A 23,947-nucleotide genomic window follows, 5' to 3' on the forward strand; every position below is an offset into this window, starting at 1 on the left:
TTCAATGAATTGTTCAAAGGCATTTTGGAAACGGTGGCGGCTCGAGACTACACCATTCATGTCCCGACCGACATGTTCCCTGCCCAACCTCACGGGAGCCCCGCACCAGTAGAGCCCCAGTTGCATGACCACCCGGACTCACCCCGCCTTGTGCAAATCAACTAAGCCCCTATGATGTACAAGTAGCTTGACAAGTCATCATGCCATAAATTTTTGTCTTTTGATATGTAAAGGGGCAAGCTCCCCACTTGTACACACTTCCTTTACCTATCGTTAATGTATGCCACATCTTTAACAAGCATTGGAATAGGCATCGCAATAAACATCTTAGCATTTTGAAAAATTATATCTTAACATTATGACATTTGTTCGATGTACTTAACACAAGCAAGCACATACTCTCATGAAGTGACAAGTGGATGCAGGATGAAACAGGTCTTTGTGCAAACGTGTTCAATGCCCAGGCCACCGCAAGACCACCAACCGTACAAAGAACCGCAACAAAGCCACACTGCTGAACGCAAAAAATCACCCTTGCGAGTGCCCACATCGCACAAACCAAAGCATAGTCATGGGCTACACTCTCTTCTTGGGCCAAGCTCTACAGTGAGCTCACCATGGGTGTCACCGCAATCGCACGAATATCGCAACAATGGATCCTCTAACAATGAGGCTAGGGCACAATCATCACTATCATATCCATTTCCTGAGCCTTCGAGTTTTGACATTTCCCAACCCATTGAAAGGCTCATAGCCTCAGCATATTGCAATTGTTGTACTTAGGAAAAAAAAGAAGAAGAAGAAGAAGAAAAGAAAAGAAACGAGAAGAAACGAAAAGAAAAGAAAAGAGAAGAAAACAAAAGAATGAAAAAATAAGAAGCACCCACGATCACAGCATCGCACCTAGGGGTCCTCAAATTAGGTGTGTCCAATGCCCTTGGTCGGCTGGCTCCGTCCCTAGTCCCCTAGCCCCCTAGCACCCCCCATAATAGTTCAGGGCACATCAAGGGCAGAATAGACCTAAGGAGCTTGTCTCACCTATGGTTAGACCTGTCACCCTAACCCATTCACACAATTCCCTCTTGCACTCTGCCTTAATACCATTGCAACCAATTGGGGCAAGCACCGCACGAATGGCCATGAACAGTACACCGTCCTCATTGCACAGACCCAATGTCTACCACCTATGGATAGTACAGTATCCCTGTGTTCTATCCTGCTACGTCGTGCAATCACAATGCACAAGATGTCACACCCACCTTCACGTGTACTTCTTCCCACCATGGACCACTTTGCTTCATCCACATGACGTTATGAGACACCAGCCCACGATCTTCTACCTACGTAATATCTAAGTATACACGAGCACTCACATAATATCTACACCGAAGTATATACACAATTTGGGTCCTCAAGTGTAGGACAATACTCTCAGCTTGCTTAAAGTTTGACCTGTCTCCCAAACTAATTGAACTATGTCTTGTGCACCATAAGGAAGACTAGCACTGCCCCTAGGGAGAAATCACCTATGAGAGGTTTTCAATTGCAGGTATTGAAGACTCCAACGAAGGTGTCGTTCCATCTTCATCAACACTCAACTCTGCATTCCTCTCTGCATCACCCTGTAAACTTGCCATTGTACTCCATCAGAGCAACCTCCCAAAGAACAGCCCTACCCCCAACTCCCATTGCCCTACCACCTACCACTTAACCCACCAATGTGCCCTCAATGGTCTTCCTCCCCACCTCTACCAACACTCCACCATCGCAACCACATACGCCCTTGCCACCCACGTCTTCGTGCATGCTAACGCCTGCTACCTGCGACGGTGAGTGCCATGGGACTGGCACTCGTCTAAGAGGGGGGTAATGTTAACCCCAACATGAACAAAGCAAAAGGAAATAAAAAATACGCAGGGCAAAGGCGGAAAAAAAGGTAGCCCGACAAAAGAAAGCAGACGAGAAAAGGCCAAAAGCGCAGGGGCAAACTTAAAAAGCCCAAGGCAAATGCAAAAGGGGAAATGTGTATTTTAAAATACAAAGGTGCACCCTGAAATCTTGTAAAAGAGTGCCAAGTGGTGGAAAATCCAGAAAGCTAAAATAGAAGACAAAGACAAAGGCCAAGGCAAAGAGAAATGGAAGACAAAGGCGCACAAGGAAAAGTGCAAGTCGAAACTTTTGTAAAAGAGCGCAAGCACATCATGGTTTAATTCAAGGAGCGTCGGGCTCTGACCCGTGCAATTTGTAAATGTAGACGTGCAATGGAAAGGAAGCTAGAAAGATAGAGGGACAATGGGAAAAGGGCCTAGGCCATGGCCAGCCATGTAAAAAAGGGGAAAAGGGGATGACCGCCCAAAAGGGATTTAGGGTTTTGTATATAAAGTTGAAAAGTGAATGAGAAGCTCATTCTTGTGTGTGGTAAAAAGTGGCTCTTTTCTACTTCTTATTCTTGTTCTTGCTTGCTTGAGCTTGTGCTTGAGAGAGGGAGTGTGAGAGTGTGAGGGAGTGAGTGTGTGAGGGTGAGGGACCATGGGGTGGAGAAGCTCTCCGTCTTCTCCTCTCTTCTTCTCTTCTCTTCTCTTCTCTTCTCTTCTCTTGCTCACGGTGATGGAGCTTGGAGCGTGGGGCTTGAGGATGGAGCTTGCTTGAAGCTTGCACTTGGATCCTGGAGCTACTGGAGTGTGCAGGAGAGGAGGTAACTCGAACAGCATGGAGGTAAGCTCACTACACCCGTAGATATGGATGGCGCATCGGCTATGTGAGAGGTAGCCATTAGTGCTCGGCTTGGAACGCTTGAAACAATAAGCAGTCCGTGGGTCTTGGCAGATAAGCAAAAGCTCCCACACATATTCATGCACCATACAATCTTAAGTGCATAAGAGTGCTTTTACATATAGACACCTGCAAATACCAAAGCTTACATTCTTAACATAATCCAAATGCATTCATATCGGGCATTTCTCCTCACTAGAAAATATACAATTCTTTTTACATTAGTTTGTTGAAGCCATTTAAGGGAACACCTCTAGTTACTGCTAGAGTTGATGACCCTCCTTTTTTAGGGACCAATATCGAAATTTTAGTTTTCTTAAAGTAATCCTTGACCATGACCACACCACCACTGAAACAAGAAATCAATATCATTTGTATTTGGTTAAGTAGAAAAGTCATTTTATGGAAAAATCACAATGGATTCAGAAATCAGCAATATCTTCGCAATATGACAATTTAATTGATGCTTACCACTCACAATCACATTAAATAACCCACCAATATACATTTATAATAAGAGGTAGTATTTTATGTAAAATCCATGGAATTTTATAGTGTAGATCTACCATAGGAGATAGTACTACTTAGAAATTTATAGAGCAGATTTTCCATAAGAGGAAGTACAAATATACGATGTAGATTTACCACCATAGGAGGCAATGCACTTACATGTGGTTGGCCACCCTTATATATTTCTTTTTGAGTTATCAACTAGGGATAATTTTTTAAACTGCCAATAAATGTTCTAAAATTATATGTATCATGATATTTATTTTTATTTATTATGAACTTTATTTATTTGTTGTATAATTGGTGACTTATCACATGAGGATTACATTGTCAAAGGATGATTGTGCCAAGCCATAAAATTGTAGGGGTTCAAAAACCTAGCAAGACAAAATTAGGAATTCAATTATTATGAAACAAACTCCTTTTACTGAAGTCAATGTCTATCATAGCAATTTATTTTAGGCTCGGATGGTAAGAGGGAGGAGCTAAGAAATGTAATTTAGGCTTCAATGGTAAGAGGGAGGAGCAATCTTTAGGCCACGTCAACTATGGTAGCAATGTATTTTAGGCTTCGATGGTAAGAGGGAGGAGCTTAGAAATCTTTAGGCCACTCACCACAATGAAGATAAAAGAGAAAACTAGGATTTATCATGGTGACATGGGATGAGGTAAGAATATAGTGGCTTGGGTTTGACATAAAGGCCTGTGAAATCTTATCACCAAGGCATAAGAGATGTAGGCATGGCAAGAGAAGTTACAAGAGTAAGTGTAAGTAGAGAGACTAGAGCTACATATGTAGTAAATACAATATTAGTGAATTTGGGAATATTTCAAGTCCCATTATTCATTATTTAGAGTATTGGGACTCCAAAAAAGCATATTTAAGTTTTCCAAAGCTATCATGTGACACATCATTGGAAACCTTATGGAAAATGAAATCTATTGAGCTATTGAACAATAAATTTAGAGCAACAGTGTGAGAGTTATGGCAAATAGAACGTTTTGACCATGAGTCCTAAACTTGTGAAAAAAATCGTCATGTGAGTAGGTGTACCAAAAAACTCCATCTTTAATTCATAGAGCTTCAAGTAGCTTGAAACATTGCACCCATCAAAAAGTTGTTTGTGGATTTATATCACGTCCATAGCTTTCAGAGTAACAACTTCATATTGTGTGTTGGCTTGTAGCTGCATCTATTGTAGCATTTAGTATTGATGTTGTTGTTTTTGCTACTCTATCAGTGTACAAAGAAATTGCTTCATCTCTTTAGACATCAATGAGCTTGCAAAAGAAGCTTTGTCTTCTATCATGCCTTTGCCTAGAGGTTGTGGCTTCACATCAGGTTCACCACCAATGACGACAGATGATTGTTCCAAGCCAAAAAATTGTGAAGGTTTAGAAACGTAGCAAGATAAAAGTAGGACTTCAATCAATATGGAAGAAACTCCTTTTATTGAAGTTAACTATGGTAGCAATGTATTTTAGGCTTCAATGGCAAGAGAGAGGAGCTTAGACATCTTTAGAGGAGGTCAGAACAATGAATATTAAAAGAGAGAACTAGGATTTATCATGATGACATGGGATGGGTTTAGAAAATAACAGTTTCTATTTGACACAAGGGCCCATGAAATCTTGTCATCACCAACTCCAATAACTTCCACTCTACTCTAGACCACCAACAATGTGAAGCGCAACAGATGATGTTGCATCCCATAAGGATGATGCTGATGTTTGAAGTGATTTTGGCAATGATACGTATGATGAAGTCAATTTGCAACAAGGTCTTTTGTCATCCCTTCTAGAATAACCCCCTCGTCGTCACCAAGACGTGTCCATCAGCCACTTAAGGCACACTAATTGCTTCATTTTCCTTGTTTACAAGCATGCGAATAGAGTCATCCTTGTAGGAAACACGAACAAGCAGTCTACGGCTCCAAAGCTACTTCATCATCCTTGTATATACTAGCCAAAGCTAGAAAATAGCTAGCCTTGCTGTGTATGGAATAACAACTCCTCCTGACATTAACAAGGCTAAATCTATACTCGCAAATCTCCTATTTTGCTCCTTGGAAGCTTCATGAATACCAAGCATCAATTGCAATCATGAGCTTGTTTTCAAACACACTTTCACATTGGCGCCATGCATTTTTGATTGCACAGATCCCTCAAGAACAAAGTTGAGACATAAAAATAGAAACAAATTTGGAAAAACATGCGAAATTGGATCATACAACCCCTCTAACAAATCCAAAACTCTCATTTTTTGACATTGATGATGATGATGATGAAGGAGACATAGAATCCAATCCTTTGCCCAAGTAGTGCTTTCACTTCCCAAAAGCACGTCACCTTTTTCCAAGCTTTTGTATCAAATGGTTAATCTTAGCAAGGTTCTAATTTAATGTTCAAAGGTTAAGCTAATTATATTCTATCTTTCAAAGTGTATCATAAACAACGGCATAAGCTCACAAGTAGAGCTAAGTTTCAGAATGCTCATGAATCTCAATTAAGTATGCCTCTATCTTAGGAGATGTTTTTGTGTGGCACAAATCTCCATCAACTCATTATTCAAATTTCCAATGCTCACATGTCAATGTGTGTTTTGAACATAAACAATATAAGCACATTGTCTAGAGAAATATTCCCTTTTTGTACATAGTCTCTGTATAATCAAGACTTTATTTCCATAACCAACTACCCCTAACTTTATTTGGTTCATTCCTTAAGCTTGAAGGCAAGTAGGGTTGTTTCATAGGGTTGACTAGCAACAATACGACAATGTGTGATACTAGCTATATAATGCTTGGCACATAGATGAAATGATACTAATGAGTATTATGTTGTGTTGAGTAGATAATTAAATGGAGTTAGGTGGAATTATTATTTTGGAGTGTGTATTTAATGTGCTAAGTTTATGTGCTTCATAGCATGAAATTTATGCACTTCAAAGTGTGAAAAAATATTATATTTTGTATATGTCTATTGGTATAAGAACTTGGCATGTGCACATTCTCAATATAATTATTTTTCATGGATTATAATTAGAGAATACAAAATATTACTTCTAGTTATATTAAATTTCTTAGAATAGAATGTGTTTTATTTATTTGCCTAAAATTAAGTCATGCAAGGTGAGGAAAAGTAAGAACTCAACAAGGATGCTTTTAATATATTTTGAGCACAAAGCTTAAATCAACATTATGAATGCATGAATGGGGGAGCTACTCACCCATGCATAGGGGAGATTGCACCCAATCTTAGGTCTTGCAAATTTTGAAGCTTTTTTCTCTTGTGCTATTTTTTCTCTTCTTATTTTTCTCTCAATTATTGGCTATTGTATAGTAAAGGCTACCAATGCATATAGACATAGCGCACCCAACACTACACCAAAAAGGAAATCCAAGGAAATCCACTGATAAGTCACATTGAGCTGTTAGATAGAAGCCTCATTACTCCTAACTCTTCACCCTTAGGATTAACTCTACTTTTGGTAAATTATATATATATATATATATATATATATATATATATATATATATATATATATATATATATATATATATATATATATATAATGTGCATTAATTATCATGTAATTAATAAAGCATGGTGAAAAACAAATAACTTGTTGCACGTATTGATGATTTACTATACAAGCTTAAGGAGCTAAAATGTTAATTTTCAATAAAATCAATCTAAATGTGGATATCATCAGATTAGAGGATTGAGTTGATATCATTAAAACAAATTGTGTACACATTTGATCATTAATAGTTTATTATATTGCATTTTGATTTAACTAATATACGTGCAACTTTTACTAGGCTAATGAATATAATTTTTATTTATTATTAGCATTTTATTATTGTGTTTTTGAATGATATCTTGGTGTTTAGTAACCATATTTACTCTAACCCTTTTAAGAATAGTCTCTTTCAAATCTACATTGAATGTTTGGGTCATATTCCCTATGCAAAAGGTATACAAATTGATCGAAAGAAAGTAGTTCCTATTAATGAGTGGCTAACACCTAGGAATGCCCATGAAGTTCATTTCTTTTATTGGTTTAACCAAATTTTATAATAGAAATTTTGTATCTAATTTCTCTTTAATCACTCTTTGATTAATTCGTTTGTTGCATAAAAATGTTATTTCTCATTTGGGGATTAGCCAACAAAACCTTTTGGCATGCTAAAGGAGTTCTTGATCCATGCTCCTGTACTTCAATTACGTAATTTTACCTAGCCCTTCTTTCTAGTGGCACTAGATATACTAGTGCATTTGGCATAAGTATTGTACTCATGAAAAATAACCACCCTATTGCATATGATAGCCTTAAGTTAAACCATTTAAAATAGAATTATAATATCTACAATAAAGAACTATGTTATAATATCTAAGGTACTTATTAAAACAAACCAAGAGGCTATTAAACACTTACTTTCTCAATCACTAAATGTGATAACTGTCATAGTAAATGGGATTTGTTTACACAAACTTTCATCTTATGATCCAATATCAATTTGGGCATATGAATGTTATTTTTGATGCAATTAATCATCAACCCACTCCATGACCACACTTCATCACAACATATACTTACTTTTGATAAGATAAAAAATTTATATTTCCATCACAATTCTATTGTAGAAATTCACTCTCTTGACTCGATGATTTCTAGTTACACATTTGACAATGACTTCGATAATACTTGGCAACAATTTTTGCATGCATTAACCATTGTTTTTTTACTGATGACACATATACAAATGGTCCCAAATTAGAAAAGTATGTGTGATTGCATCATATAGGATCATAGATATTGAAGAAATGCATGTAGCACCATAGTACATGAGATATCAAAGGAACTCTAACTACATTAGACGTATGTAGAGAACATTTTTATTGGGATAGATTTAAAGTAGCATGATGGTGCTAAGTATGTATCTAAATTCATTGTATGCCAACACATTAAATGCCATCATGGAAAATCTCATGGCTTACTTATGCCATTACCTATATCTAATGCACTATGAGAATATAATTCTATGAATTTTATAATGTTTTTTTTTGCTATATCTTCCTAGAATGACATGTTTGGAGTACAATGGATAGGTTTAACAAAGAAGCACCTTATACCCTATAGAAAGACCCTATCTACACTTGAAGCTGCTAAGTTATTTGTTGATTGTATCTTTTCTCATCATGATTTTCCTAAGATTATCATTACAAATTAAAATTTTAGATGCCAAAGTGGATTTAACTTCTTCTTGAGGGTAATGGTCAACCTAAGGAAACTAATAACACTAGTCTAAATCTTCTTACATCTTAAACTATAAGCATTCATGCTAATTGGGATCAATATCTATCCAGACTTTAAATTTCTTATAATAGTATATACCATTTAGCACTGATTATGCATCCTTTGAAATCATATGTGGTAAGAAAGTACCTGAATCCATCTCTACCATATCCAATCAAATTGTTGTGACAATAGTTCATTTTGTAGCTATTCATGATATGGCAATATTAATAACTCCTTAATTTTTTCCAGTCTTACACTATTTTCTTGCAAAATTGAAGAGTTTCGACTCTGTATTATGTAAACTTTCATAAATTTTAATTAAAAATAGGGATGTAAAGCCGTATTTGAGCAGTGCTGGGGGAGGATTTAGAAGTTGAGAGTTAGGATACTTTTTAAATTGAAAAATTTAGGGAATGGAAAAATATTACGTGGTAGAAGGTAGATGCGATAAATTTTTAAGTGGAAAGTGTAGACTAATTGGAGACGGGTATAATTTAGCATGCATACACAAATTTTAGGTTAAGAAGCTGTGGACAGGGGACAAATTAGGTCCATCAATGTAAAGAGATGCAAAAAAGAAACTAGTTCTAGTGCACAGATCAGATGCCGTAAACGCGCGTAGTGAGCATTAAAAGGTCCCCAAGAACAAAAGAACTCTACTTTTTGCACACGAATCAATGTAGAAAGCTTGCACGACATGAACAAGAGACCAATTGGGTGCAATCTCCCCCCATGCCTTGTGTGAGCACTCCACAAAGCATGTATTTCATATATTAATCATCTTCAAGCTCAAATTACAAAATAGCATGCTTTAGCTTTTGAGTTTGCTTTTGTGCCAAACAAATAGAGAATTAAAGCTAATGGGCGTCCAAGAAGTCAGGCGTACCCAAATACAATGTCCAAATACAAATATCTAAATCGTGCGTCCATGCGCATATAAAAATAATAAATAAATATCAAGCGCCTTGATAAATAAGTGCAACAAAATATAGGCGCTATGCCTAAGATACGTGCCCATCAAAATATTGATGATAATTTGAATACACACTATCCTCCAATGCTTTCCACTGCCACCGCTGCTATCTCTACACATCAACTTAAGCATTCACAATTGTTAATAAAATAATACAATTAAACCGACAAAAGTGAATACCTAGCTGTCTTCAGCTACATAAATAAACTGGTTAGAAATCAATCCTAACCTTAATTTATCATAAGTGTCCACTCTAAACTCATAAATGTTTATTAATTAAATATGTATTTTGCGGAATCACCCGCTATGGAATCACCCATGTACACATAAAATTAACAAAACGCCCGAAAAGGATAGGCGTCCCCATCGACTTCTCACACAAAGAATCTACTTTGTGTATGAGCCCCGGTAATAAAATCTTACGGAATCCATCGTAAAACCTCACGGAATCCACCGCGTAATATGCCTCCTGGCATCATACCCCCAGGGTGGAATAGCAATTGTCATCATTGCTATTAGCTCAATGTGGAGGTAACAGAGTGGGAAAAGCATTTAAGTCTCTAGCATGCATCCATTGGGCCTCTTCAATAGGATGGTTTTTAAACTTGACCAAATATCTAGAATATCTACGGCCAGTTCTAGTGGTCATAAAGTCAGTATCTAAAATATTTTCAGGCTCAAGGATTTCAATCTCTTCATCTAACAAAGGTGGGTTTTCATAGAGAGGGTGTACAAGTGATTGGCCTCTGAAGGGTCGTAATAAACTGATATGGAAGGTGTTGTGTATTTTCCAATGTTGTGGTAGTTCTAGTTTCAATGTATTATCATTGATTTTGTGTATGATCTTGAATGGTCCATAGAATCTAGGTGCTAATTTCACAACTGGGTATCTATCTATACTTTGTAATCTATGTTTTTCTATTCGCAACCAAACATAATCATCAACTTTAAAATTCATTGCTTGTCTTTTCTTATTTGCTTGTTTTGTATATGATTGCTGGGCTTTGGCAATCATGTCTTTAACTTCATAAAAAATAGTGGCATGCATATTAGCAATATCATCAGTAGTCTGAATTTTGTTTGATAATGATGCAACAGGTGTAGGCAATCTATATCCATAAATAACTTCAAATGGTGCTTTCTTTGTAGCTGTATGTGGTGTATTGTTATATGCAAATTGAAGCAAATGTAGATATGTATCCCATGTGTGTGGTTTTGAAATAGTGTAAGCACGTAAAAGATCTAAAATAGTACTGTTAGTAGCTTCTGTTTGACTCTTAGTTTCAGGATGAAATGCAGATGAAAAATCAATCTTTGTTCCTAAGTTAGCAAACAAAGTAATCCAAAAATTGTTACAAAATCTAGAATCACGATCAGAAATAATAACTTTTGGTAAACCATGATTAGTAAACACAGTTTTCAAAAACAATTGAGTAGCTTCAGATGCAGTTAAAGTTTTCTTGCATGGAATGAAATATGCTTGTTTATTAAACCTGTCGACAACAGTCCAAATCATATCATGGTTAGCTTTAGTGTTAGGTAAACCAGTGATAAAATCCATTGAAATGTGTTCCCATGGTCGTGATCGAATAGATAGTAGCATTAGTAAACCATATTGTTTACCATGGTGTCTTTTAACTCGTTGACAAACTAAACATTCAGACACAAAGTTAGATACATCAGTGTCCATATGTGGCCAATAAAAATCTTCAGTCAATATACGCAAAGTAGATATAATACCTCTATGACCTTGATATGGAGGACAATGAATCTCATGCAAAACAAATGATCTAAATGGAACTGTCACACATAATCTCTTTTCATAAAACATGAATCCATTATTCTAAGATAGTGAATCAATAGGAATCCAATTATTTGCAACTAATTTATTCCAATCAGCATGAAAAGTAATATCCTGATGATAAGTATCTTTCATAGGGATAAGGGAATGAAATGATATTACAAAAATATTATGAATTGTCGGTCTTCTACTTAAAGCGTCGGCTACAACATTCTCTTTTCTTGGTTGATATTTTATAAGGGGATGAAAACTTTGAATGAAAGCTGCCCATTTAATATGTCGACCATATATTTGGGGTTGACTAAGGAGATGTCTAATGCTTTGTTGGTAAGTTTTAATCATAAATTCAGAACCCATTAAATAATGTTTCCATTGATGTAAGGCTTGTACTACAGCTAGTAATTCTTTATCATATGTAGAATATTTAAGTTCAGATGGTTTCATTTTACAACTAGAATAGGCTATGGGATGATTATCTTGCATAAGGACGGCTCCTATTCCAGATCCACTAGCATCAGTAACTAGTAAAAAGAATGGTCTATTGAAATCAGGTAGTTGTAATATAGGAGCATGGGTTAATGCATGTTTCAATATATCAAAACATTTTTGTTAATTATCAGACGAGTTATACACAATACCCTTCTTTAAAAGTTTAGTCAAAGGTAAAGCAAGTAATGAGAAATTTTGCACAAACTTTCTGTAGAAACTAGCAAGACCTAGAAAAGAACGTAACTCATACACATTTTTGGGTATGGGCCAATTTAAAATTACTTATATCTTTTTAGGGTCAACCTTGATACCTTCTGATGAAACAATATGTCCTAGATATTCAATTTCTGTTTGAAAGAATTCACTCTTTTCTAGATTAGTATACAATTGATTGTCTTTTAACAACTTGAAAACTAGAGACAGATGTTCATAATGCTCATTCTCATTTTTACTGAATACTAATATATCATCAAAGAATACTATGACACAATGCTGATATTTCAGAAATATGCGATTCATCATGCGACTAAATGTAGCTGGTCCATTAGTTAGACCGAAAGGCATCACTAGAAAATCATAGTGTCCAAATTTTGTTATAAATGCAGTTTTGAATATATCAGATTTATCCAATCTTACTTGATGATCCTATATGGTGCTTTACATCGTGGTTGTGTACCAGGAATTAAATCTATTTTGTGATCTTCAAGACATGAAGGTGGTAGTCCAGGTGGTAAATCATCAGCAAAACAATCTTTAAATTGAGCAAGAAATTGTGTATGCCTAGGATGCATTTGTTTTTCTTTAGCTTGAAGTTCATTCACCCAAATTAAATAAGTTTTACTACTTTTACGTAATGCACGTTTAGCCTGAGTATGAGTAAAAAGTGAAAAATTATTAGAAGCGTGCATACCATGCAATGCGATTTATTTTCCTTGAAAATAAATTTTAATTGAATGCGTAGAATAATCTATGTCAGGATTATACTGATGACGCCAAGGCATTCCTAAGATTATATCACTAGATTGTAAACGTACAACTAGGAAATTTCGTTGTTTCGTATATTCACCAATTTTAATTTCTAAATTATGAACCTCTTGTGTTCCATTATATCTTGTGCCTAGGAATGCTACTTTAATATGATAATGTGTAGAAACAATTTGTAAATTCAATTCTTTCACTAGCTTTGTAGAAATAAAGTCATGTGTGCTAGCATCATCATGTAAAATAGTCTTTTCTTTACCATGCACAAAACATTTCATTGTCAACAAAGAATGTGGAGTTGGCATACCTGGTAAAGTATTCGAAGTAGTACCAATGTCATCATCATCTTCCGTAAAATCAAGCATTCATCACGTTCTTCTTCTTTCATTGCTCCAAGATAATTGATATGGACAGGTGGCTTTTTCGATTGACAATTGGCTGCTAGATGTCCAGCTTGATAGCATTTGTAACAAACTATGGGTTTGGCTTTGGATACATTCTTGGTAACGGGAGGAAGTTTAGGAATATTAGGATTTGGCTGTGAGGATGGCTTAGGGTTTGGATTGGTATTTCATGGCAAAGCAGGTGGTCGTATCCAAGACTTACGGAATGAAGATGGAAGAAAACGACTTTGATTTAATCTTCTAAAATTTGAATTGAGTTGTTTGGAACCATAGTTACCATTAGTTTGAAATTGTTGTGGTCGCTTGTCTCTTCCGCGAATCTTGTCTTCAGTGTCATGAGCCAAGGAAATTGCATCTTCAAGGGTTGTTGGCTTGAACATATTGACTTCAGCATAGTAATGTCCAAGTAGGCCGAACATAAACTTGCGTTTGTGAGTCACTTTAGGTACATCTTCGAGCATGCGTAGTTGCAGTAGAGCATTCCAAAAATGTTCAGTGTATTGGGAAATAGGTTCACGTTCTCTTTGCTATAGAAGATTCCATTGCTTTATGGCTTTTTCATGGTACTGAGGAGGAAGGAAATTCTGTAAAAACTTCTTTTGGAAACTCTCCCAGGTAGTGGGAGAATCAATGCTCTTGCGAACCACAGTCCACCATAGAGATGCTCGATCGACTAAAGGATTAGTGACACATTTAATTTTGTCTTTCTCAGCATATGTTTCTTCATGAAAGTAATCATCAAATTGACTGATAAATGCAAGTATAGCGTTTTCATCTCGTGATCCATTGAAAGTACGAAATTTGAAGTTTCTTTTACTTATCTTTGTTTCTTTAGGGATGGATTGGGCTTCAAGCATCGCATCGATGGTACATCATATAAGATCTTCAGGTTGCGGTCCATCTTTGTCCATGGTAGATCGTTGTAGATTGGCCAATTGAACTTGCAAAGCTTGTCAGGCTCTTCATTCTTCATCAAGCTGCATCATAATTAAATCCAACTTTTGTTCCATCATTGGTTCGGGTAAATCACCTTCAGCCATAAGATTGTCCATATGTTGTTTAGTCATCCTGTAAAATCCAAAAGACCTCACACTCTCAAGATCTGATTAGCGGGATGAGCGTAGCTCAAAGGTGGGTATACAAGGCTTATAAATTTTTGTTTGCCTTTTGTATTCTTTGTCTTTTGCGGTTGCGGTATTCGTTGTCTTTGTAGAAACTGCGTATTGTTGGAAACTGCGAGGAAGACGAGAGACGAAATTAAGAGAGGAGAGAAGAGAGTTATGAGACACCGAAAGTGAAACCCCAAAAGTGTGTAAATTGAGCACACATGATAGGAATATATAGAGGGGACCTGGGGCGCTATATATAGGCAGACTATATATAGCTAGCTTGGGATGCTATATATAGACATACTATATATAGCTAACACCCTCGCTCAAATAAAGGTCCCTTATTATGGATGAAAAAACCCTTGGGGGTTCAAGTGAAAAACCCACAGCTCTATATAGACTACCGTTATATTAATATTCAAAATATAAAATTACAAAGTTGAACTTACAAGAGTCTATTCATAGGCATCAAAGGAGGTACATCACTCGTGAATTACAACATCAACGGAGAAGGAGCTACATCACTCCTGAATTACAACAGCCTATTCACAGGCATCAAAAGAGCTTTATCACTCCTAAATATACAAAATGTAAAATAAGGATAAGTGACATCACTGCAAAAGATAAAATCTCCAAGAAATTCCTTCAACTGAACTAGGGATATAAGCAGTATATCTGTCACATCAAAACTTAAAGAAAAAACGTTACAGTGACATTAGAACAACACAAGGTCTATGGAGACGGTTCGCGACGCCGCTCTATAGACAACATAACACATGTGGGGCCCCATGAACAGAATATAAATAAAACAATTTGTCATCAGCTACTGGAATAATAATATAAATAAAACAATTTGTCATCAGCTACTGGAATAATAATATAAATAAAACAATTTGTCATCAGCAAGAATATAGACGTTCATCAGCTGGAAAGAATATAAACAAAATAATGTGTCATCAGCTAGAATATAGACCCTCATCAGCTAGAATAACGAACGAGGATGATCATCATGAATCTGAGTAAAAGTCAAGACATTAAGTAACTCTCACAATGAGTAGACCCTCATCAGCTGGAATAACAAACGAGGACGATCATCATGAATCTGAGTAAAAGTCAAGACATTAAGAAACTCTCACAATAAGTACCCTGAATTACTACCATAGATAACAATCAGCTTGAGAAACTACTCGAACTCAAAACAGGACCAAAATGAGGCAAACTGTAAGCCAAAAGAAATGCACACATATAAAGATATTAGAGGATCAACTTTACTTTACCTTAAACTATTCCTTCCTGGCATTTAGTGGTAAGTAACTATTAGCGTTTTAGAATGAGACAAAACAATAGAAGCAGATGCATAGATGCGCACTTCAACCTCTCGGTTGGTCCCTGATCATCTGCTCTATATGCTCGCGGAGGTCTTGACGGCGTGTGCACTTAAACCTCTCCGTTGGTCGCTAATCATCTGCTCTTTCCAAGCTTCCCTTCTTCCAAAACGAGATTTAAACCCTAGGATTCTAGGGTAGACCTTTACCCACCACCTTGCCCAGGAGCTCGCCTCCCCCTGGCAGCAGCTCGACCGTAACTATCACAACCTCACTGAGATGGGCTCCGTCATGGACAGTACACTAGATACTCTTCGTCTCCATCACCATCATCGTTAGTGCTTACTAGTGATTTTCATATATTGGCCATCTTTAGCGTGGTCCAACCCAAAATTAGGATAGTTGGTGATGAAACCTGTAACAGCACCTTTACCAACACAAGTGTTCCAAGTCAGCAGCATCACCACAACACCAAAAAAGGCAAGCTACCACAATTAGCAGTATTGCATTCTGAATGGCTCCCAGTATGAAGCCGATATTGAGATTACTGTCTGTTTGAAAAACGACTTGATGCAGGAGTTATCCACGTGGTCCTCTGCCTCCTTAGGCCGGTCCTTTTTGGTCCTCTGCCTCCTTAGGCCAGTCCTTTGTGATCAGAGAGTGCAGAAGGGGGTTCTTGACCGCCAGAAACACACCCGTGTCGACCATTCGCGATGAAACTGGCTGTAGAGCTCAATCATTCAAGGAGCTCCGCCTTCACGCAAGATGGTAATCGATTGGAAGCTCTCGATCTCAGCTTCGCTCTGATACCACTGATGCACAGATCGGATGCCGTAAGCGCGCATAGTGAGCGTCAAAAGGTCCCCAAGAACAAAAGAACTCTACTTTTTGCACACAAATCAATGTAGAAAGCTTGCACAGCATGAACAAGAGACCAATTGGGTGCAATCCCCCCCCATGCCTTATGTGAGCGCTCCACAAAGTATGTATTTCATATATTAATCATCTTCAAGCTCAAATAATAGCCCAAATTACAAAATAGCACACTTTAGCTTTTGAGTTTGCTTTTGTGCCAAATAGAGAATTAAAGCTAATGGGCGCCCAAGAAGTCAGGCGTACCCAAATACAATGTCCAAATACAAATATCTAAATCGTGCACCCATGCGCATACAAAAATAATAAATAAATATCAAGCACCTTGATAAATAAGCGCGACAAAATATAGGCGCTATGCCTAAGATACGCACCCATCAAAATATTGACGATAATTTGAATACACGCTATCCTCCAATGCTTTCCACTGCCACCACTGCTATCTCTACATATCAACTGAAGCATTCACAATCGTTAGTAAAATAATACAATTAAACCGACAAAAGTAAATACCTAGCAGTCTTCAACTACATAAATAAATTGGTTAGAAATCAATCCTCACCTTAATTTATCACGAGTGCACACTCTAAACTCATAAACATTTATTAATTAAATATGTATTTTTTGAAATCACCCGCTATGGAATTACCCATGTACACATAAAATTAACAAAACGCCCGAAAAAGATAGGCATCCCCATCGACTTCTCGCACAAAGAATCCACTTTGCATATGAGCCCCGGTAATAAAATCTTACAGAATCCACTGTAAAACCTCACGAAATTCACCGTGGCATGGAATCCACCGTGTAATATGCCTCCTGGCATCAAGTTCAAGTGGGAAATGGTCAATTTTTGAAAAGAGGTTGATCAAGAAGTTATGTGGAGAGTGTCTTGTGAAGAGATAGGTTGAAGGAAGGGAGAATAAGACACAAAAAAATGGGTGCCATCATGCAACAGTATGTTGATGATTTCTATGATTTCTCTACCTCATTTCCAGCAATGGGAGGCTGCATTTGATCCCCTCTTCCATCTCCTTCAACCTCATTCTATTCTTGGCAACCATTCTTGGGTATTGAGAGAGATTTTTTGCAATATTTAGAGAGGATTAGTGAATATTCGTGAGAGGAGTGGAAGATTAAGAAGTTTTCTGATTTTTGGAAGTGAAGGGAGTGGAGAAGCAAGCACTAGCACTCTCGAATATGGTGGAATGACTCTGATTACTTGGTTAATTGGGTATGTTGATTTTTATTGAAATTTGATCAAGAAATGGAAAGAATTGATGTTTTGTGATCATATGCATTTAGTTTTTTATTTTTGAAGGTGAAATCGACAAAAGAATCAAATTTCTTGCATTAGATGCATTAAAATGATAAAGAAATGGCTGAAATTAGGGTAAAAACTGTATTTTTAACCATAATTAGTAAAATTTAAGAACTTTGCATGATGTTAATGAGAGTTGAGTAAGCATAGAGTAAGAAAACATTAAGGACCTAAAGAGGAAATCTCATAACCTGAAAATGAGTTTAATGAGAGATATATGTATTTTAGTGCTAAAAATGACTATTTTTTACCATAATTAGTGAAAATTAAGAATATTAATGGAAGATTAGGGATAGAAACAAAAAATAGAAATGTGTTATGTGGTAGTGCATTCACTTATGTAATATTAGGTGAAATGGATGTCTGGAATTTAAGTTGAATTTTTAAGTGTGAAAGTGGTAATTTTTAGGTTTTTCTAAGTGATAATTAGTGCATATTAAGAGGGAATGGAAGAATTTATGGTTGTAAAAACTGGTATATCAACTACATGTACCATGATGGATGTATGAATAATTGGGCTTGATGATTTATGGTCATCTATATATTTTATGAATATTTTTATTTTTTTGGACTGTAATAATAGAAAATTAATAACTCTTGATAATGAAGGAATTAAGAGATGAAGTAAAAATATACTACAGTTTATTTTCTGTGTAAAACTTGATTTTGGCACATGGAATAGATGGAATCGTAGGGAGCAGCCACTTGGCAGCTTGAAGTAGGCAGCAGCAAGACCGAAAGATCTAGACACAAAGCGCTGAGCAGTTAAAACCTGATTGGCCAAGAACAAACAAGGCAACACACTAGAAAGACCCTGAACCCTGTCAAGGTAGCCAAAAAATTAACCAACAAGCCTATAAGGCCCGAAACAAAGCGAGAGTGCATAAGACACTTCGAGATTGTTTGCTACACTCACCTTGAATTTTCGCACTTGAATGCACTTAAAGAAATTGGAAGCCTGATTGAGCACAAGTGCACGAGGAGCGACACGCATGCTGAGTGACCATAAATTGAGGATTGTATTCAATAACTAAAGGAACTCACTTAGATAAACCACTCAAGGAACCCACCAATAGGAGAGGACCCAAGACATAGACAAACCATCAACACCTGAAGTAGGACCAAGTAGGTGGCGTCAACGATGTGGATTTGACAAATCTACTCAACCTGATCGACAGCTTGGCGGAGTACGACAACACGACTATGGAAAAAGAAGGCTCAAACCATAGGTCTAATGAGAAACTCGACTTAAACGTCTTCCTAGAGGCTATTTAGCAGCTGGTCAACGGCTATGATGCACTCGCCGGTACGAGCACCGCGGTAGGATGACAGACACTATCATCGCAGACCTAGAAGAAGAGAGGAAACTAGCTCGCAAGGCTTTGCAAAGCATAGTCAAATACAATAGGGACCAGCAGGCTAGGAGCCAAAGGCAAAGCGCAGAGTTGCGTGAGGTACAGCGAGTGCTATACTTAGCAGAAAGAAACTGAACAGATCACGAGAGAGCCCTAGAAGGAGACTTGACGTTGAGCGAGCTTCTCATGAAGCGGCTGCTAGATGACACGGTAGCAGAGCAAAGTGTTGCGGCACTAGCGATAGCGCTACTCGGAGGATTAGGAGCGAACCAAGGCTCAACGAGCTAGTCTAAAATCCCTATCGTGGCCAAGCAACTCGACAAATACCAACCCCATGACGATCCATACAACTTTGTAGACCAGTTTGAGAAAGTTTGCGAAGCCAACGGCCTCAATGACCCGACTCAACGCTCTCAAGCGTTCGGGCTCTGCTTAAGTGACAAGGGAAGGACTTGGCATACAAGCCTAGATGCCGCAAAATGAGCCAACTTCAATGGCCTCAAGGATCTCTTCAGTAAGAGATTTGCCAAGCCGGGATACTCCAACAATCTGCTAGTACACTTGATGAACGTCAAGCAGAAAGAGAAGAAGGACATTCGCGACTACGTAACCCACGTGAGGAGTCTCTTCAAGAGAATCCCTATGGGTGAGCGACCGACTGAAAGAGCTGTTTCGACTGTATTCATCAGTGGAATTCGAGATGAGGAGTTATATAAGGCTTTGGCAGGAAATTCGAGCTTGCAGCAAGACGCGCTAGCTAGAGTGTTTGAGGAAGCCATCATAGTCGATGATCAGCTGAAGGAGCGGAGCTCTAGGAGCTCGAACCTAGAAGAGACCAAATCGCGAAGCTCAGAGAGAGCGTCAGCCTCTAGTGAGCGATCAGTCTCATCATCCCAATATAAGAGGAAGGCCACCGAGATGAACCAAGACTTGGCTGATGTAAAGATGGAGTTAGCCAGGTTGCAAGATATGTTGAGACGACCAATGCGCCCACACATCCAATGCATGTACTGTGGCAGAAACCACTTGCCAGCCGAGTGTCAAGACCCTAGGTCAAGACCTTGCGCTAACTGCAGTAGGTTTGGTCATGACGTCGCGCATTGTAGATTACCAAGAAGACTTCCGTACTCGCAACCCTATGGCCAACCTTACCTAGCGAACAAGCCGCAGCCATTCTTCCGAAGGGGAACCCCATTGGCCCTCCCTGTGCCTAACAACATTAAGCCAACTGTTCCTAGGATGGACAGAAACCCTAATGGCATACCTAGACCACTTGGTCCTTATGTAACCCATCCACCGGTCCATTACATGGAAGAACCAAATGAGGAAGAAACTTACATATGCCCTTACGTCTCGCATGATGATGAGGGCAACACTGTCCTCATGGATTATCGCCTCGTGTCGGTGATGGCATTAGGAAGAGGATGAGGTAGAGGCCTAGGAGGGCAGACGTAGGACCCAATCACCTGTTGGACTTGTGGTCACCCATCTCATGTCTCATCACGCTGCCCTGAAAGGGAGTAGCAAAACAAAGACAAGACTGACCAAAGGTGTGCTGAGTGTGGAATCACTCATCTCTTCGTCAATTGCCCAAAGCGAAAGCCATCTTCTAGCTCCAGCCAAATAGAATGGATGTCGTGAGAATAGAGATGGACACTTGGAAGACTTCACCAGTCGACTTAGATGCCATCTCTACTATGCTCAAGGGTAACACCCAGGTCAAGAAGTCCTATGGTCCCTTGACCAAGTATATCCCATGCCCGGAGGACGAGTAGGATTGGATGCACGTTCTCGCTACAATCGACCTGCCGTTCTCTAATCACGAGGCATATGAGCAAGCCATCAAAACAATCGGCAAGTCTAACGACACACCCTCCACACCAGTCTGCATGATGGCAAGAACCCTTCGTGGGAAACCTAAACCTGTCAACTTCCAAGTCCCAACTAACAAAAGGGAACTCTAGGAGATATTGGAATACTAAATGGACAAGCTAGCTGGCAATCCAACTGTAAACTTCAAACCACTCCAGGATCTCCTAGATAAATCCAAGTGGCAATGGACCAGAGTGCATGACTTCAATCTCATGTATAACTGGGCCCTAGTTCCTGACCAACGACAAGAGATATACCAAGCCCTAGGAGACGATGAGCAATCTCACAAAGAGGACTCTAACGACGAATATGAAGACTGCCAATCCTTCAGTGACAAAAGTGAGGGTGAGGTAGACACCGTGGAGTACGATAATAAAGGGCAAGAAATAGAGCAAATACGAGCAAACTCCAAGCCGCACAAAAAGAGTATCTTCAGGATAGAGCGAGGAGTCATGCGCATGGAATGTGATTGTGCCTAGTTGGAACACGTAGGGGCCATAGATCTTGAGCAAGCAGGCCTAGCCCCCAGCCAGGAACGACATCAGTGCTTAGGACAAAGTCACCGTCCAAATTATGCCCACCAGGGGAGACCACCTCTTCTAGTGACGGCGGGGAGTTCAACTCTGAGTCGCGGATAGTGATCCAGAAATCCCTAGGCCGCCCACGGCCAGACGCACCAAGGGGGACCTACCAGTCCACCTGAGGCGCACACGATTAAGGCAAAAAAAGGGAAAACAACCCAAGGATACACAAATGGAAGAACAGCGAAAACCGCAGGACCTCCCTAAACGATTTAGGAAAGTCAAAAAATGGGATAGGGTAGTAGTTCTGTTAGGTGCCAAGCGTCAAGGGCAAATGAGTGAACCAATTGAGGGACCAACCAAGGTCAAGGAGATGAACCTAGCCCAGGAAGGGGAACCACCTTGACCAGTCTTCATTGCCGACGACTTGACTGAGGAAGAAGAAACAAGTCTTGTCGCTCTCTTGCGAGAGTACATAGACGTACTCGCTTGGTCCTTAGAAGAGCTTAAGGGGGTAGATTCGAGTGTCGTGACTTACAACATACCCATGACTCCAGATGCAATGCCAGTCAAGTAGCGATCGTACCCTATGAATCCGAAACACGCTCATGCTATCAAAGAGGAGATTGGTAAGCTGATGAGAGTGGGATTCATTTACGAAATTAAACACAAAGATTGGGTATCACCCATAGTCATCATGATGAAGAAGAATGGAAAAATGTGAGTGTGCATTAATTACAAGAAGGTGAACGTTGCTACTAAGAGGGACAAATATCCATTTCCGTACACCGATAATATGCTTGAGAAAGTGGCAGGCAAGGAGGCCTACAATTTTTTGGACGGCTTCTCAGGAGGGTACAACGAGGTGCAAGTGCATCCTACGGACAAGCACAAGACTGCCTTCGCCACTAAGTGGGGTGTCTTCGCTTACATAGTCATGCCCTTCGGGTTGACTAATGCCCTTGTCACCTTCCAACACCTCATGTGCACCATCTTTAAAGACATGCTTCACAAGGAGTTGGAAGTCTTTGTCGATGACCTCTATGTCCACTCGACCTGGATCAAACACTTAGACAAACTCTGCGCGGTTTTTAAGCAGTGTCTCTTATATCGTCTCTCCTTGAACCCCTTAAAGTGCCAATTTTGGGTAAAGCATGGATGCATCTTAGGGAACGTGGTGTCGAAGAACGGCATTGCCCCACTGACTTTTTGATAGTCAGGGTTATTGTTGACCTTCCGCCCCCAATCAACTACAAGGGAGTTCAATGCTTCTTAGGCCATATGGGGTACTATCGGCGGTTTGTACTGAACTATGCATTGATCGCCAAACATTTGTACAAGCTGCTGATCGTCTTTGAAGAATGGACCGAGGCATGCCAACGAGGAGTTGAAAAAGGCTTTAACCACAGCACCAATTCTACAAGCCCCAGATTGGACCATTACTTTCCACGTGCATATCGATGCTTCTAAGTTTGCCGTGGGGGCAGTATTGTGCCAACCTGGTGACACAACTTAGACTATCCAATGAGCTTTGCTAGTAGACAACTCACTGATATGGAAATGAACTACTCAACGACAAAAAGAGAAGGATTAGCCATGGTGTTTGCTATGAAGAAATTCCGTCACTATCTATTGGCCACACCTTTTACCTGTTTTCTAGACCATCAAGCCCTGCTCTATCTAGTAAACAAACCTTGCGCTATAGGATGCATAGCTCGGTGGCTCCTTCTGCTCTTAGAATTCGACTTCTCCATGGTTATATGAAAAAGAAAACAACACTACATGGCTGACCATATGTCACGCATTCCCATGGGAGAAGCCGCTAGACAAGGCATTGTTGACGAATTACCCGACGCCCATCTCTTTAACCCGTCGAGTGAGAGAGATTTATTCAAGGCTAATCTAACGCCATATTGGATGGATGACATAGTACAAGTGCTTGAACACGGATTGCCTGATCGACCGATAGAAAAAGCCCGACTTAGGTGGTTAATCCTTAAGATCCAGTCCTATCAGCTGATTGCAGGCCAACTCTATAGGCTCGGGCAAGACAGATTGCTGCGGAGATGCGTATGCAAACATGAGATGCACGGTGTGCTCTCAGAGGCGCACAACGACATTGTTGGAGGACACTTTAGCGGAGACACAACATCACAAAAAGTGTTGCAGTCTCAACTATGGTGGCCCATACTTTTTCGCGATGCAGTGCAATTCGTCAAGCATTGTGAGGAGTGCCAACGGACAAAAGTCCCAATTCGCAAGGATCAGATGGAATTGACCCCAGTTATCGCAAGACAACCCTTCGAAAAATGAATAATTGACTTCATAGGACCCAT

This window comes from Lygodium microphyllum, chromosome 12 (assembly GCF_053477565.2).
Source record: "Lygodium microphyllum isolate KBCC chromosome 12, Lygodium_microphyllum_v1.1.10, whole genome shotgun sequence".
NCBI classification, from domain to species: Eukaryota; Viridiplantae; Streptophyta; class Polypodiopsida; order Schizaeales; family Lygodiaceae; genus Lygodium; species Lygodium microphyllum.